This window comes from Apus apus, chromosome 3 (genome assembly GCF_020740795.1).
Source record: "Apus apus isolate bApuApu2 chromosome 3, bApuApu2.pri.cur, whole genome shotgun sequence".
Taxonomy (NCBI): Eukaryota; Metazoa; Chordata; class Aves; order Apodiformes; family Apodidae; genus Apus; species Apus apus.
The window spans coordinates 84747203-84764893 of record NC_067284.1 but is presented as its reverse complement, the minus strand read 5'-3'; the positions used below and the strand labels follow the sequence as shown (position 1 = coordinate 84764893).

The window sequence follows — 17691 nt, the reverse complement described above, 5'->3', positions numbered from 1 at the left end:
TATGTATTTTTGTCTGGTTCTGTTCTCATTGATGTTAATGTCAAACCTCCTGTAGATTTTAACCAGAGCTGAATTTTACACTAACATCATTGTGTGCTGCTGTATATAATGGCCTAAATGTTGAATGTGTATCCTTTTCTGTACCCTTCACCTGTTGTTCTAAGCACAATTGATATTTATCTTGCTTGTGCACCAAAAGTTCGTGACCTAGCTTTTACACAATGAGTTGAAAAATGTAAATGCATTACAAACTGTCCTTCAAAATATTTGTCTGATTATTGATAAACTGTTCCAACTTCGCCATACAGATGTAACATCTTGTCCAATTCAGCAAAGGTAATAATCTCTTGTATGTCCTTCTTTTCTGAAAAGAGATATTTTTTTTCTCTGCAAGTCTCCTGGAAGTCTTTGTTAAGAACCTACATGTCATTCTTGCCGAGTAGCATTCGCAATTTGTGTTACCAGTGTGCTTTTGCTGTGCCCAGCGTAAGTCTTATTATGTCAACCATGGAACACAAAGACAGCTCTAATCTGAATTTGAGATTAGGTATACTGTTTAATTAATTCAAGAAGTCATGTATGTTGTCAGGCAGTACTTCTTTTTAGGTTCTTGATGCATACAAACCACTTATTTTTCCTGTTTATTTATTTAACTCTTTTAGTGTAATTTTCTTTAGTGTTTGGTATGTTTTTTTTGTTTTTTTTTTTTAATCTCATCTGTATTTCATGATTGGAGATCTGTCTTGTCTTGAAGCTTTTACTTTTAGGCAAGTACAATTGCTTTTGTTTAGTTATTAAGGAACATTTCAGTTACACTTCAAGGTAAAAAAGTATCTTGTCACAAATTTCTGAAACCTCTTAAGCTCTGCTGTGTTTTTTACTTGGTGTCTGCAAACCTAAGTACAGTCTATTTGAGGAATGTCAGCACTTCATGGAGCTGAGCTCTCACTGTGCACTGCTGCTTTTTCAGACCTCTGTGTTAATGGTGAAAACTATGCACGCTTTCAGGTTCTCTGATATTCAGGTAGGGAGCAGGTCTGCTAATTTGAATGCAGCAGAATATGTAATGAGAAAATATATAGCCATAGGAATATTCAGGTCTTTACTTTCTACTCCCATTTTTCTACTCTGCCTAGTTTAGCACTGCAACTCTTAGTTACAGTTAAGCTGAAAGGCTTAAATGGCAACATCTTCAACCAGTTTTTGGTTACGTATGATTTGCATGGCAGTATCTGGTAACAGTCCTTTTCCAGCTTATTTCCTGCTGAAACCGTCTGTAAGTTTCTTTCCATACTTGGAACCAAAGGTACTTTACACTCTTGCATATGTTTTCTTCTACAGTAGTAATTGTTTCCCAGTTATTTTGTCCAGACACTTCTCCACTATTAGAAATGAATTATTTCAAATGATGGCATGGTCTCACGAGTATGTTTACTTAAAAAGTTGTATAGCACTTGCTTTTTTTTCCTTTAACAGAGGAGTTAATTTGGATCAGAGGGAGGAAAGAAAATCATACATTGATATTTGCTTGAAAATATACGTTATTTCCTTTTGTTTTCATTGTTGCTGATTCATGGTTGTTCTTGACCTTGTAGGGATTTATGTATGGGGTTTTTTGGTGTCTAAACTAACCTGTATCTGGAAACAAATTTTCAAACTTCAAATTCTTTCAAAACCACATCTTTCTTTATGAAGAGCTGGAGGGGTGAGCCCTAAATGGTAGTGTTTTGTCTTGAAAAATACAATTTTGAGAAAAATGGAAAAATGTATAAACAATCTCTTGGCCTCTTCTGAAACTGACCTGCTGGTATGCATTGTTTTATCCTCTTGGTCCAACTCTCGCTGAAGTAAATGTTAATAAATTTCTTGATTTGGATTTGGTATTCTTTTAAATGGAATATATTTTCATATTAAAGATTTTATAAAAGAGATAAGAGCTTTCTAAAAATCTTCAGCTTGTTGTAATTTGATTTTAAAAGGTGTAGTATATCACACTTTTTCTTTGACCACAGGTAAAGGATTATTCTGAAATATTTTTTCATTGTAATATTATAAGGGAGATGGAAACTGCTTTTATGTATTACTTGACACTTTCTGTTTTCTAAGTTTCTTGTTACTTTTAGGTTTGGTTTTTTGCAGTCAACCTTTTGCTTTTTTATTCAGGCAAGCAGGAGGCATACATTTTCTTTGTCCTGTGAATTTTTTTATTTTCTTTTTTTCTGCTCATGGTGAAAAGCAAGCCGTCATCTGTAATTTGTGTTCCTCAGTAAGGAGTCACAGTATAGTAAAATAATAAATATATTTTTGAAGACTGGACATGTTTTGAAAGCTATAGTAACGTTTGGGTCAGAGAACAGAAAAAGAGTTTGGTTGGACTTGGATATTTCTGGTCTGGAAGGTAGCCTAAAACACCTATGTCTTTCACTCCTTATGAAGTGTGAGGAAAACCATAGTGCAGAAGAGATTTCTGTCACTCTCTCAAACCTGTAGAAAGAGAACAGTTCAGAACTGAGCTACCCAAGTTTGGTACTGACTTCCAGGACAAATTAATTCCCCTTTGGCTTTTCATCGTATGATCTTCGAATTTCTCAGCAGCAAGAGAAAGCGGATCTGGAACAGATTATATTTCTTTCACCCAACTCACTGGCCTATGGAAGACAATTCTCTCATTATGCCTAACAATTTTTTAGCAGGTTCAGCTGGGTATGTGAACAGTTTACTTCAGTTCACACCTCCTGGTAGCCAAGGACTATATTATTCACTGGTTGCATAAGAGAATTCAAATGAGAAAATGTGGTCAGTCAACAATGTAAGAATTCACTAGGTTTGGTTGTGTAACTTCTGTGTTTTAAATGGTGTTCTTTTAATTTCTTATCTATAGATGATAGCTAACTCTCTTAGCTGTTGTTTACATGTTACATTTTCAGATTCAGTCAGTTATGCCAAAGATTGTTTTTTTTACATGCTGTATGTTCAGACGGTATTTAACATGTAGTAGTGGTGAACAGAATACAAAAACCAGTGGATTGTGTTTGGCCCAATGCTGCAGAATAAAAATAATTGCAGAGAGGAAGTCTATAGCTGAAACGTGCACAAAGTCCATCATGATCTTTTGAAATTCAGGGATGTGTCAATTGAAAGTCTCATTGTAATTGATGCATCACAGTGTGCTCAGGAACAGAGTCTGGAGATTGAGAAAAGTTGCTTTTATGAGATTTGGAGATCATGTGGGGGACAAATGGAGTATTACTAAAGACTAGCTGATAAAAGTATCATTTCCACCTAATTAGTCAACATGAAACAGCTTGAAGTGTGAAACCCTCCTTTCCAGCATTGTTTTACATTGAAGAGTTTTCTTATGGAGAAGGATTATTTTTAGACTGTAGGAGGCTGGTGGTTTTGTTTGTTGGTTTGTTCTGGGGACTTTGTGTTTTGTTTTTTGTTTGTTTTGGGTTGGTGTGATTTGGTGGTTTTTTTTGTGTAGTTGGTTTTTTAACAGCCTGTTAGGTTACTAAAGTTGCTTAAGGGAGCTATCAAACCACTGATCACACATTTCAAAACCACTTGAAATGTTTTAATGAACTATTTTCTTTTTCTATTTCTCCATTTTTTTTCCTGTTCTTTAGATTTTAGGAATTCTCTTGCATTGTTCTGCTACATTTTAATGCATTAGCTGCACAGCTCAGCTGGCATGATTTAGTTGGCAAGCCAGGCTAAAAAGAGGAGATGAATCATGCAGTTTTTTAGTCTTGGAGCTTGCAAGATCAAGAATGAAAAGCTTTTTTTTTTTTTTTTTTCCTGGAAGGAAAATCTAAAACATGAGAAATATAGTGATTTATGCCTTCTCCTAACTATTTCACTTGAATATGGATTGATTTTTACATAGCAAATATTCTAGTGTTAATTTGTCTCTCTGGTTTAGCTTTTTCTTTGGATTAGGTGGAGGGAAATCTGATGGGAGGGCTTGCAAGATAGTGGAGTGCAGACAGCTGTGAAAAATTAAATGCCACTTTGGCTACAGAGAGGTTGTAATGATCAACAGCAGGACAAGTATTATGGATTTAGGCTTGTATTGGGTTTGTGTGGCAAAGCTTGGGTAGCCAAGGTGCTACAGAGGTGGCTTCTATGAGAAGCAGTTAGACACTTCCTATATGTCTGACAGAGCCAATACCAGCCTGCTCTAAGATGGACCTGCTGCTGGCCAAGGCTGATCTCATCAGTGACAGTGCTTGCACCTCTGGGGTAACATGTTTATGACTGGGGTAAAAACATGCCAAATTGCAGCCAGAGAGAGGAAAGAGAATATGTGAGAGGAACAACTCTGCACATGCCAATGTCAGTGAACAAGGAGTGGGAGAAGGTGCTCCAGGTGGTGAAGCAGAGATTCCCCTGCAGGTTGTGGTGAAGACCATTGTGAGGCAGGCTGTCCCCCTGCAGCCCATGGAGGTTAATGGCGGAGCAGATAACCACCTGCAGCCCCACACTGGAGCAGGTGGATGCCTGAAGGAGGCTATGACCACATGGGAAACCTGTGCTGGAGCAGGTGCTTGGCAGGGCCTATGCCCAGTGGAGAGAGGCACTATCCTGGTTTAAATATTAAAGGTGAATCCCAAAAAAACAGGACAGACTTGCTCTCTGTTACCTCTCTCCCCCCTCCCAAGGGAAGATAGAAGGGGAATAAGGGAGACTAAAACTTTGGAAATTGAAACTAGAAACAAATTTACCGTAACACTAAAATGTGGGGGAAGAGCAGATAAGTATTTTAATGCAAAACCGATCTTGATGATGGCAGGGATATGGGAAAAGCAGGGCTGCTCCAGGGGAGAGGTCCACAGCTCCTCACAGCACCCAATGCAGTTGGATTCTGGAGTGATCATGTGGGAAGCTGAAGGAACCAGCTGTAGCCCTGGCAGGGAGAAAGGAGCAGGAAGGGTGAAGGGCCCGGCTTCCAGCTCTCCTGGCTTTTATAGATTGTGACGGGAGGTGGGCAGGAGTACTGACCCCTTCCAGTCTTTCAGGGTCCTAAGGATCCTCTTTATAGGTCTCCAACACCATGCCTGGGTCTCCCAAACCATAACAGGCACCCATGCAGGAAGTTCATCCTCTAAGAGGAAGCTTAAGTACACTGTTGTTGGAAAATGAAACAACCATCACATCCCTCTTTAAGTATAAAAAACCCCTCAGCTAACTTGACGACACATAATCACTGTATATTCTACTTCTGCTGCTAAAACTGGATTTGTTAAAATGTGAATCAGTGTGTATATTCATACCCAGATTTCCATCTATAATTTGAAGATGGAGTTGCATTCATCTTGCCATAAATTGCTAGGAGAAAGGTTGATCAAAAATGTAAAGTCCAAGCTAATTATAACCATCTGCTCTGAATGGGTTAAGATAGCAGGTGAGACATATATGCACAGGTCAAGATTTACTGCATATAACACTGGGGTTTTAGATCCTTAAAGTAGAAGGCATAAGCACATTCAAATTGTATGGAAATTGGGAGAGCGGAACAGAAGTTGAAGTTAGCATGCCAAAGGTATCTTAACAATAAAATTTACTACTTGTAGTTAGATCAAACAATAAAGGTTAACCATTAAAATGTTGGCAACTTATTATCAAGTTTTATACTAGGCCTAGAACATTAATTATCAATTTTAAAGGATTCTGTAATCTTACACTTTAATGACGAAAATTACTTAAGGTTAAGTTTGCTAATAAATACAATAAAAGAGTTAATATCTCTCATCCTTGCCCAGCTGCAGCTGGGTGTCCCTGGGTGGATCTTAGTTCTTGAGAATCAATCTCTCTGGCAGGTGTCCCTGCTGGAGAGGAGAAGATCCAGCAACCTTCTGGTAAAATGTACAGAAGTCCCCTTGATCAAAGATGGGAGCAAGCTTTTATAGAATAAAGTGGATTGACTGCTGCCCTTTAACTATGCTGTTTATGACAGTATGACCTGAACTATATTCCATGACTGCAGGATTTTGCCATAACAAATACAAGTACCCTTTTGGAAGAACTTAATAAAGAAAAGTTGTTCACAGTCAGATTTGAAATGGTCAGTGATTAAACGACACTTGCAGGGGCTGAAATAAAATTCAGTCAAAGTCTCCCTTATTCCAACTCTGGACATTGAACAGTGAATTAAAAGTTCTTTTGACATGTTTTTTTCTTTATTTTTTTTTTCTTTATTATTTATTTTTTAAAATTTTCCAGAAACACCATGAGAAAGAAATACAAAAAATTATTTCCCATTAGGAAGCTACCTTCAAACTTCTTGAACTCTAATGTTAAAGGATTATTTTTTTGTTTGTTTTTGGTCTCGTCTAGTCTGGTTGTGCTCATTCTTTGAAGGGAATGCCAAGCTGTATTACGCTTTTTTAAATTTAAAGAAAATAATTTAAAGACATTTATAACAAATCTGGCTGTATTTGGCACTTCCAGTGCTAGATATGTAACATCTTGATAAAGTGTTTTAGTGTTTCTTACGTGGTGCTCCCTTGGTGACAGCAATGAAGTAGTAGTGATGTGCTAATGTAGATAACGTCCCTGTGGTTTAACTCAAATTTTACTTGCTTTGCTCAAAGTGTAGTGTCTGTGCCCACTTAAAATGGCACAAGTTGCCTGTGATTTCTCCATGTTCCCATTTCAGTGCTGGGAGAAGAATCCATAATGGGAGGTCTTAAAAAGTAAATGTTAGGGGTTGTTACATGGTAAAGCCTTGTATTTTCTGTCTAGTGGTAGGTGCTGCAGTATTGAAGTGGCTGACACAAAGAAACTGTTGATGACTGATGCTGGCAGAAAACACTAATTTTGATTTGAGGTCTATCTCGCCAAAAGAGCTCTGGCTTTGTTGGACTTGACTGCTTCTGTGTGGGTGTGTGTGTCGTTATGGATGAAGTACATGAATGTTTTCTCTGAGCATTTTCCTGTGTTTAATGTCAATAAGAATCCACTGAAAAATTTTAAACCGTCTCAGTCTGAAGTGAAGGATCTGCCCTGTGTACAGATTAGTACTTCTCTTACCAAACTAAAGGGTGAAAATACTATTTTCCATGTAACATTTGTATTTTAACTCTGAAAAACTTGTGTTTACCTCTTACTCCCTTAACCTATGGTTTTGAAATATGGTAAACTGCTTTAGATTAGTAGTGAAAATATACTTGAAGGAGGGTAGAATTTGAAGAAAGAGAACCAATTACTGCAGGTTGAAGAACTGGGTGAGATATTCTAGGTAAGTTTGAGGAGAGGGAAAGAATGGGAAGCTTTGCTAGTTGGACAAAACCTGAGGATCTACGATGTGTATTCAGCTATCAGAGGAAAGATCACAGCTGTTGGGTACAAGAGGAAACAAGGGACAAAAATAATAATTATTATTGATTGTATTACATAGTGGCCAGAGGGCTCAGTTGGGGCAAGGGCGCTGCTGTGCCTCTGTACAAAGGCACCGGGAATCACATTTCCTGCCTGAAAGAGTGTAGACTCCACATAGGCAAGATGGAGAAACACTGAGGTGAGATGAAGGGGCAGGAAATTAAGTAATCTGCTGAGGGACACAGGTTGCCTTGCGGTCCATTCTGGGCTCCTCTGCACTCGCTATGACTTACAGAGACTTGGAGAGCTATGCCACTGAAGATGGGGACATATAATACGGACGTTATGTGGGAGAATACTGGAAGTCAGTGCATAGATTCAGGGCTTAATGGACAGAAGACTGAACAAAGAAAGGTGACTTTATTTGCAACTTTTATTCTATGATTATCAGAAATATGAGAGAAAAATCTCTGTACAAAATGTATAATACTGCTACTAATAACATAGTTGGAAAAATACTGTTGCAGTTACTGAATTGGAACTTGTGAATTGTGGTTGCCTGATTGATTTAAAATAATTCCTGGTCTGTATTTGTAATATTTAAAGTAGCAGATGTTATGTTTCCTGTTTTCATGGCATATCAGAGTAAAAAGACTGGGAAGAAGTTATTTTTGAGAAGCCATTCTTAAAGGCAAAAATGGCAGGGGGGACATAATTAGTCTGAGTAACTGTATAGCCAAGTAATAATTACAAAACATGCATCCTGGAGACTTCCAAGTGTTGAGTCTTCTTTTACTGAGTGTTGGGAGAGCATATACATCCTCCCATAAATTAGTATTTGAGTAGAATATTTTGTTCAAAGTGAGCAGAAACAGCAACTAATTTGTCTGTTGAACTGCCAAAGTTTCAGGTGTTGATGGATAAGCTTTAAGTCTGCTCCAGCCATATGTTTGCTTTTATTTTGATTTCAAATGGTTCTCAATGGCAATTAGAAGAAGGAAGCTAAGCTACTAAATTGTGTGAGGTTATGTATTTTGTTTCATGTATGTTGATTTGTTTTGTCATTCTGTGTTGCATGTGCACTGATATAGGTTCCCAGTGGGACTTTTATTTGTGCTTAAAAGTGGGGTTATTAAAATGTTTTACATAAATACAAGATCCCTTCAAAATGAGGGGTCGGATCACACTGCAATTTGCTGTGACAGCAGATAAACCATTCTTAGTCACGGAGATGTATGCAATGAGAAAGAAGAGTCTTTAATGCTAGCATAATGTAACTTCTTAATTTGCAGTCCAAAATTCCTAAATTGTAGTTAGCTACTGCATTCTATCCCTAAATTTCAATATATTCTCATGACTATAGGAAATTTTGGATGAAATATTTTGAGTGAGGGTAATTTATTCTTAGCATTGGCTTATTCTGTTAGAAATGCCTGTTTTGTGGAACTTAATTCAGTTTGATTTTTTATTGTTGCACATCATGATTTGTTTGTACAGGCAAAAATTAGTGAAAGAGTGATGAATTAATAAGACCTTACAGGTTTTTTTATTTTGTGTTCTGGTAAAGTGGTGAATTTGCAGTTGGAAACTTGAGTAAGAAAAACATTTGATGCTTTCACAGAATGGATTTTTTTCTTTGTGGAGGCTACCTTTTGTGTAGGTCAAGATTTCCTGGTTTTGTTTCAGTACAGTGAAATAATGTTTTTCTAGCTATATCTTCTGTCTTCCCTTTCCTAGTCATATTAGTATACAGATTCTTGTCAGGTAGTACTAGGTTCCAAGAAAAATGCAAGCTTATTTTATGGTTGTGGTTAAGTCCCAGTGAGAACCAAGACTGGTATTTTCCCTGGATTTAATGACTTACCTGAAATTTGAATCCAGACCTGTACTGATGAATAAAAAAGGCAAACAGAAGCAAAGATATGTAAGCTGTAAGACAGTGTTTCTAAAATGAGCAGAAATACCATGCAAAGATGGAATCTGAAGATTTAAGCAAAACAGGGATGTCATTCAGCATGAAGTACCAACTGTTTTCAGCTTACTCAGTATGCAGGAGCATATTTACAGATGACTCACAGTTAAAATGCCTTACATAAGATTGCCCAAGTACTTAGTTCACTTCAGGTGATGGAAAGAAACTGTAAAAATAGTAATAAAAACTGTATCCAGTTGCTCTTTCTGGTTTGTAGCTTTTAATTTTTCTTTCTTTTTTTGTCAGGTCCTGTATTACTTTCGAGGATATATGCTTTCCCCCCTGCCTTGTGATCTTAAAATATGCAAGTAATGCCTTAGCAGGAATAGTTATAATAAATTATGGGAGACTGCACTTTAATTTTATGATTTCATGTCAGAGGTTTACTCTACTTAGGAAGTACAAATTCCAGGCTAAAGCAGTGCTTGCTTTCTCAAAAGAAAGGCTATTCTAAGACTTCAGATTTAAAATGTGTTTTAAAAATCTCTGTCTTCTGTTGTGTTCTGCATCAATGCTCACAGTGAAGTAAGCTAGACTGCTTTTAGCCTTCAATTCAGTGCTTTTTTGTGTTGTATGTATGTATTTATTTACTATGGATTACATAATAACATAAAAATAACTGGAGGAATAATTGAAGACCAAGGGGCCCATTTAGCTCAGTATTGTATCTCCAGTCAGGTCAGTCAGAAGCACTTTGTGGCTTGGGGGAATTAGACTCAGGCCTGGTGACACTGAATTTGATAGCAAATCGAGTTCTGCAGCTGAAGTGGATGGTGCATGGGGAAGTTTTACCTCCATTTTGTTTTGAAGCTGCTGCATGCATCTTTTAATTGATGAACCCTAGTTCTGGTACTGGAAAGGGCAATGAATCATAACTGAAAATGTTACTGCATGTATTTGCAACTATCATAAGGGTTTGTTTTGTAGGCTTATACAAAAGGTTTAGTATTTAAAAAAGGAAGTGTTTTTGATTAAAATCTGTTTGATTAAAATATTAAAAAAACCTGTTACTTAGCTTTACAACAGAGGCAACTTCTGAAAAAAGGGGTTTTGAGAAGTAATTGGGGATCTTTTGTGGGTTTGTTCATGTTTCCTCATCCACATTTCCTTTTGTGTGGTTCTTAGTTTGCACTTTTGTGGAAAGATTTGCAGTTGTTTACTGATTGATTACCTGACTTTTATAGTCGTGGGTCCAAACAGTTGCATCTGCAGGTAGCTGGCATTCTGGAGGCTTTCTGACCCTTCATAGCACCAGCAGCCTGTTTGTGTCTAGTTGTGAGGAATTTGTGGGAAGTTTCTGAGTGGAGAATAAGAAATACTGTCAAACATATTTATGATTTTCATCTGAAATGAAATAATTGCTACTCACTTCCTGTGTTTTCATCTCTTTGTTGAAATCTTTTTCCTTATGGATCCACTGCTGCACAATATTGTCTCTCCATCCTGACTGGTGTTTGTGTGGCTGGGCTCAGCATTGGGAAGCCCACAGAAGCATGGCTGGGGAGTGCATAGAGATGGTCAGAGTGGCCCTGCCCAGCTGGCTGCTGCTTCCTGGAGAGATAAATTGAAAGTCTGTGGTAATGAGATACACTGGATCCTTCTCAGCTGGAAGGAGCTTTATGAGGTGGGGGGTGATGGGCTGCGTGTCTTAAAGAGAATGATATGGACTAAGCACCAGTGTGTTTTGTTTGGGCTCTAATTTCTGACTCTCTTCTTTGCCCCTTCATAATTGGGAGTGAGATGTGGTTGAGTTGTAGCTGAAGAAAACTTCTGAAGTTGTGGTGTGCAGCTCTTTTTGACAGGACAGCCTAAGAAGTCAAGGGCAACTGATCATGGGTGACACTGTAGCCTGGTGGACATACAATGTGTCATCCCTCTTCCATGGTTGCACAGGCTGCCTGTTTTCCAGTGGAGAAGAAGAGAGCTGTCCTCCAGCATACTTGTATTGTGAGGACTGGCAGGATGACGCTGATCAAACCCTGGTCTTCATGCGTGTGCAGGTGAGCAGAGCAAATAGGGAACAGGCAGTGGATGGTGCAGTGCTGTGAAGGAATAGGCAGTCTGTGGTAGGCTGTGGCTAAGTGCTTGCCCTTTAGTCAGGATGGAGGACAAACTTCCAGTCTCAGTGATTTATTGGAAAGGCAGTAAAATCTCTTATTCATCCTGTCAAGATTTGTTTTGCAGTAACGGTGCTTAGCAATTACAGACGTCTTCTCTTTGAGTGCTGGGAAGTATTGACAAGAGCCAGTGTTCAAACAGGAAGTCTTGAAAGTGGAAAATACTTTTTAATTCCAGTAGTTACAATTTTAAAAACAAAACAAAACAAGGATATGAGTAGTATGGGTATTTTTAATTTGATTTTTTTTGAAAAGAATAGGTTGAACTGTAAAATGTTTTTTTTTTACCTATGAAGGGTTGCTGAGTTGATTAATATTAAAAGCAGGCTGCTGTCTTGAATTTGATAGTAATAGGAAATAAAAATTCAATTAAAATTAAAATTTACCAGTTATTGCCACTCCGTTTGCTTAAAATTAATTATGATAATCAGCTAACTGCCTCCCAGTCAAATATTCAAATACAGACTCTTCTTGAAGCTCCCAGTCTGAGGTTAGAAATACAATGAAATGAAGGGAATTTCCTCAGGCAGCAAAGAAACCAGTGCTGCACCTGCTACTGCGCACTTTACAACTGGGCAGCAGACGTGGTTTGTAACACCTGCTGTCAAGATGTAGGGAAGAGAGAAAACAACAGCTGCTTTTGTTGGTAGCTGTGCACTGCAAATGACAGTGTCTGTAAGTACTAGGATGCACTGGGTAGTAACCCAGCACTGAGTGCTTCTGGGCTTCTAATGTTCTGAAATGGACATCGCTAATTCCCACCTTTCAGTGATGGCACTTAAAGCTTGGTGATCCTGAGGGAGAGAATTGAAAAATGCAAAATTGGCTAAAAATACAGTAAGTTCAGGAGGAAGAATGGTAAGCTTTTAGGTTTCGTTTTAGTCATGACTTTAAGAAAGGGATGTTTTTAAAGTTTGGTAGTGAATCCTTTTTCTTGTATAAGATTTAAGATTAAAATTTTGCAGAACACCACCATTCCTTTTTTAAAAGCAGTATATACTGAAAAGAACATAATATTTCATTGAAATTTAGGGGCAAGGAAAAGCATACATTTAGTTTTCTGCTCACATACTTGTATCTTACTAATTAAAAGTCTTCAACTTTGGCTTTGAGGGTGATAACAGTAATCTTGGGCTTTTGGGTTTAAAGAAAATAATTAAAAAATAATGAAATACTTCTTCCTACCTGAAAACAAAATGGAGAATTGTCATTATCATTGTCATTATTATATGTGAAAGTTCACATGACAAGATCTAATAATATTTATGCACACATATCTGAGAGTCCCCCACTTTTTTTTTAGCCACTGGCCTGTGTTTTAAATGGGATACATGTGTCTCTGTGGGATCACGAGTGCTCCTCTCCATGCCCTTCCCACTCCCAATGTACTCCTCATATCCTTAGGCTATTAGGGAGAATGATGCATTTACATTACTGCTGCGTTTAAACAATAACTGTTGATAAGAAATAAATACTTCATTCCCAAATGGTGTCTGCAGTATTTAAAGGTTTGGCAAGTCTTCAAAAGGATCAGCTTGAATTCAACACTAAATTGCTGCTGCTTCTTTGGAAAATAATGAGCTGTGTCATTTGATCAGGGACAAAATTACTATTGAGCAGGGGTTATTTTAACAAAGTAGCTTTTAATAATAAAGAACAAAAACACATTTCTCATGTGACACCCTCCCTATAGCTTGTTTGTAAATAATGTATTTCACACAGTAGGGTGAACCTATAGAAATCTGGGTTGTAATAAGCTCCGTGACTGTTTCTTCAGAAATCCTCACTAGTTCCTTTTTTGCTCTTTGCTGCTGCTGCTGCTGAGATCCTTGTCCAACACTTCATCTTGTGGAAACACCTCCCTATATTCCCTTGCAGTGCCCCTTATGTAAGAAGCAGAGAAACAACGTCCCTGATAGGTTCACTGGCTTTTTTCTTTTTCCTTTTTCCTCGAGGAAGCCACAAAGGATTGATTGCATTGTCCTTTTTGAACCGATGGAGGGATTGTTGCATGAGTGAATGGACGTCTGTTGCTGTTCTGTACAAAATTAAAATTGTTAATGATATGTATTCCTGGTTTGGTCATGCCTCGTATTATTCAATACAGTTCAGTTTTACTTTATACTAGCACAGTGTAATAGCTCAGGCAGATTTTGACATTCTACTTTGAAACGAGGAAAGTATCTCCAGATTGGTGAGCCAGAAGCCTGCGAGACTTGCATTTTGTACTTTTGACAGAAACAGTTTTGCACTGGGAAGGCCTTTGCTGTGCTATCTGCTCTGAGACAAAGATATTCTCAGATCTGCCTGATAGTTAAGGCTCTCGCTGATTTTTACTGGCAGATGTACCTATCATTTTTTATAGTAAAATCCTAAGTATGTAAGAGCTGTCTAAAATTGGTAATGATAGACACAGTTTGCCGTTTCTATGTTCCCTAAACTGCACATATTGTCACTTGACATGAGAATTTCCTGACTTATTTTTCACTCTTTCTGGAAGTGCCATAGCACCTGTCTTGGACTGAGACACATCACAGATGTAGCTGTGGTTACTGAGGCTCAAAGAGCCCACTGCTGCTCTTTGGTCTCCCTTGCCATGCTATCACAAGCCAAAGTTTTGCCCAGTGATTCCACTCTTCTGTGAGATACCGTCTTTTGTGTCAGAGGTTGAATATTTGGTGACTTTGGAGGATATTTGCTATGAATGTAAATTGATTACACCAAGTCTATTAACATATGGTTTAGCTAATTTGTATCTCTCTGAAAGCAAAGGCAAAAACCCTAAGCAGCTAATATTCTGTTACGAATTTCTAATTTCCTTTGGCAATATATTCTTGTGGCTATTTACCTTCACAATAGACCCCATGATTTCTTTTCACATTACTTTTTTTTGGTAATTTGTCCTTTACTCTAATTACCAAAAGATATATTTATAATGCATTCATAACCTACAACAGTATAAATGCTTGCGGTCCTTCTGAGATAGGACAGCGGTCAAGTTTGTACCTTTCTCAGATTTAATATCATGTCTGTGTGTATGTGATTTTTTTTCTATGCATTGGTTTCACCACAGAATACATTATTTTAAAATAGTCAATTTCTATATCCTTTACACTGCATATCTCAGCTGCTTTCAATACATATTTTCTATCTCAGGATTCTTTTGTAGAGGTGGTTTCTCCTTTATAACTGTCTGTGTTTTTGATCTAGTTACAAATAATGTTTTGAGTTTGGGACATAGTTTTATTTCTGTAATTTTATCTTTTATTGTGTCAACTAACTTTTCAGTTTCCTCAAGATAGTTCAAGAGTGATCTATTTCTGATTTTGTTTTTTTTTTTTCATTTATTTTCTCAAGCAAGCATTACTGATACATTCTTCTTATTTGTTTTACTTGTGTAGTTACTGACAAGTGATTAAATACCAAATCCATATTCACTTGTAGTCAGTGGGAATAATGTTGTATTTATTTTTTTCTGGTTTACGTCTCAAGTGGTTTACATTTTCTGTTTACCTGGAATGACTATGTTCTTGATTATGCATTTCAGAAGAGATCCAGTATGTACTTTTTTATCTTAATGAAGTCTTGTGATATTTCCAATATAGTGTGTGACTATTTTTGCAGGTGTCTGAGTATATAAACACAGCATCTTGGGTTATGTAGCAAAAAAAAAACCTGTAGATTTTTAAAACATTATTATTCTTTTAGTTGCGTGACTAAACAAATTGTATTTTGTTCGTATGATTTTGCAGTGTACTGGGAGGAACAAGTCAAAAGACATTTGTCCTACAAATCAATACAACAATAGATATGTCCCATAAAAGCCTGTGGTATTGATCTTGATTTGTAGTATCACAAGCAAGCCTGAATGCAGTCTGGCTGTTATGTGGTGTGCAGAATGTCCCACAGCAGCACATTTTAATGGGGAAAAGCTCAGAGGAAGAGTGGAAACTGGTTCTATTTTTAGGGGAGCAAATAGAAAGTGAGCATGCATGCACTGTATATTTGGACTATTATTGAATCTTAAGAATTTTCTTCCATGAATGATTCCATATTTATTTACATTGGAGATTTGTCTTCTGCTGTTGCTTACTTAATGGTGATCTCTCATCGTCCACCTAAATATGAAGATACCTGGAGAAATTCTTAGTCTTGTTAGTTATGTTTTTAAAACAACAATACATTCATAAACAACTTCAAATTTTAAAGTGTTAGCACAATACCCCTTTGCTGTTTCTCAAGATGCTAAGTCTTTACCATACTTGAAGAGATTAGTATCTCTTGGCTGCCTGTGTTGTCAATCACCCCTGTACTGAGGCTTCTAGGTTAAACTTAAATGTGCTATAGAAAAGTGCTTCTGTCTGAGGGAACAAAGACATGTCTCTTCATTGGAAAGAGCCTTTGTTTGCTTAAGTGACAAACCAGGGCTGTCTAGCACTGTTTGCAGAGGATTTCAGCAAAGAACATTCTTGCTGTGGCTTCTTCCCACCCAGGCTGGCTAAAAATCTATGCCTGTTTTCCTTCCAAATTCAGGTCTTTGATTCGAGTACAGATAGATGTGTTATGGTTAGCCAGGCTGGGTACTGATGTAAATGAGGATGGTGTTTTTTCTCCCTCTGTTAATAAATATTAAACAAAGAACACTGAGATTACTTTCCAAATGTGTGTATTCATGTTGTTGCCTTTGCTTTGGTTCCAAAGCAAAAGTACCCTGATCAGAGACTAGGTTTTCCACTATTGCGTCCCCTAATGACAAGAGAGGAGGAGGCAGATAGACCACAGCTAGGATTGATGTTGTCCAGATTTGATTCTAAAGTTTGACTCCTTCTTTGCTCTACTAAATTTCTCAGAAAACCACTTGAGAATATCAAAGTACCAATGTCATTATGGCCCCAAACTGCTAAAATACTCCAGTATACTGTGTAAATTACCATGGGAGAGAGATTTGAGAGATTGGTTCCTCTCCATCATGAAAACCATTATCTCTTTAAATAGATGTTAAGTGTTTATTATGGTTTGTTTTATTAACACTTGACTGTAAGAAATCAAGAATAATAAAATTAACTTTTTATGAATTCCTGACCCACCATGATTGAAGGTCTGCAGCTGAGCACTTTTCTTGTAATTGTCTTCAGTCTGACTTCAAGTCTAACTAATTAATTGAAAAGGAAGATTTTCAAATATGTAATTTCAGGACTCTTGAGTCTATTTGGAAGGTTTAATGATGTTCTCAGTTGTGACCGCTGTGGGAGGAGGACCAACATATAGGCTGTGTTGTCTTCTGAAGTTGTACATATCTGTTATCAGTGCTCAGCTGTCCCAAATCCACAGTGAAAATAGGAGAAGTTCAGTATTCCCATCCTGCACAAAATTGTTGCATGGTGGTGTGGGTCAATTTTAGAACTGTCAGTGGATGCATGAACAAGGACTCTAATAAACTTGGCCTTCTTTCTGCTTGTCTGTGAAGCTTGCCTGGAAGCTCTTATAATTTGTCTTTTGAGTTCTTCTATCAGTGTTAGAATAGGTTGATCCATAATTCAGATTATTTTAAAAATCAAGTAATCATGTGTAAAAATTTTTAAGTAGATTATTTTTTCCCCCACATAGCCAAAATAAAAATGCATAGTAGGTTTATAACTTAAAATTCACATCCCTGGTAGCAGAAGCTACATTTACATAAGCTCAAAAAATAGAATGACTTGCATAAGCAAAATCCAATAGTGTGCTTTTCCATGAGACCAACTCATAGCCTGCTTGGTGAATTAAACTTATTGCTAGCCTTTTTCTCAGAAAAATTAAAATCAGATTACATATTTTCAACTTAGCATTTCAAGTTTTATTCCTTGCTTTTAAAAATCAGGTTGTACTGGATTATCTTACATTGCTGGCACTAGGATATCCAAATGCTTGTCTGTTTGCTCTGGCTGGAGACCTGCCTTGAATAGTGGGAATTTCAAAGCTGTGCATCCTTATGGGTTGGTGTCTGTAGCTGCTGCTCTTCCACCACTTCTGTGTAATACTGAGCAACTTTTGACCACTTTTTCATAGATGGTCATGCTTTCATGACTACTTGATGAGAAATACCTGGGTGTCATTTGGAGAAGTGCTGAGTGCTCACAGGTGCATCAAACCAGTACTGGATGTGTTTCAGACATATAAATTGCTATTTAACTGTAAGTATGTCAAAAGCACTGCTCCCAGGCAATTCCTGTTTGGCACCCAAAATTTGTTGGTCCTTTTTAAACTTTGGTTGATCTTTAATACTTTTCCCTGATTGTAAAT

General features: G+C 37.3%; 1 protein-coding gene across 1 annotated transcript in view; it reads left to right on the top strand.

Moving 5' to 3' along the window:
* RYR2 (ryanodine receptor 2) overlaps positions 1-17691 on the top strand; it is a 375829-nt gene that overhangs the window by 12864 nt on the left and 345274 nt on the right. The gene's annotated exons all lie outside the window — the stretch shown is intronic.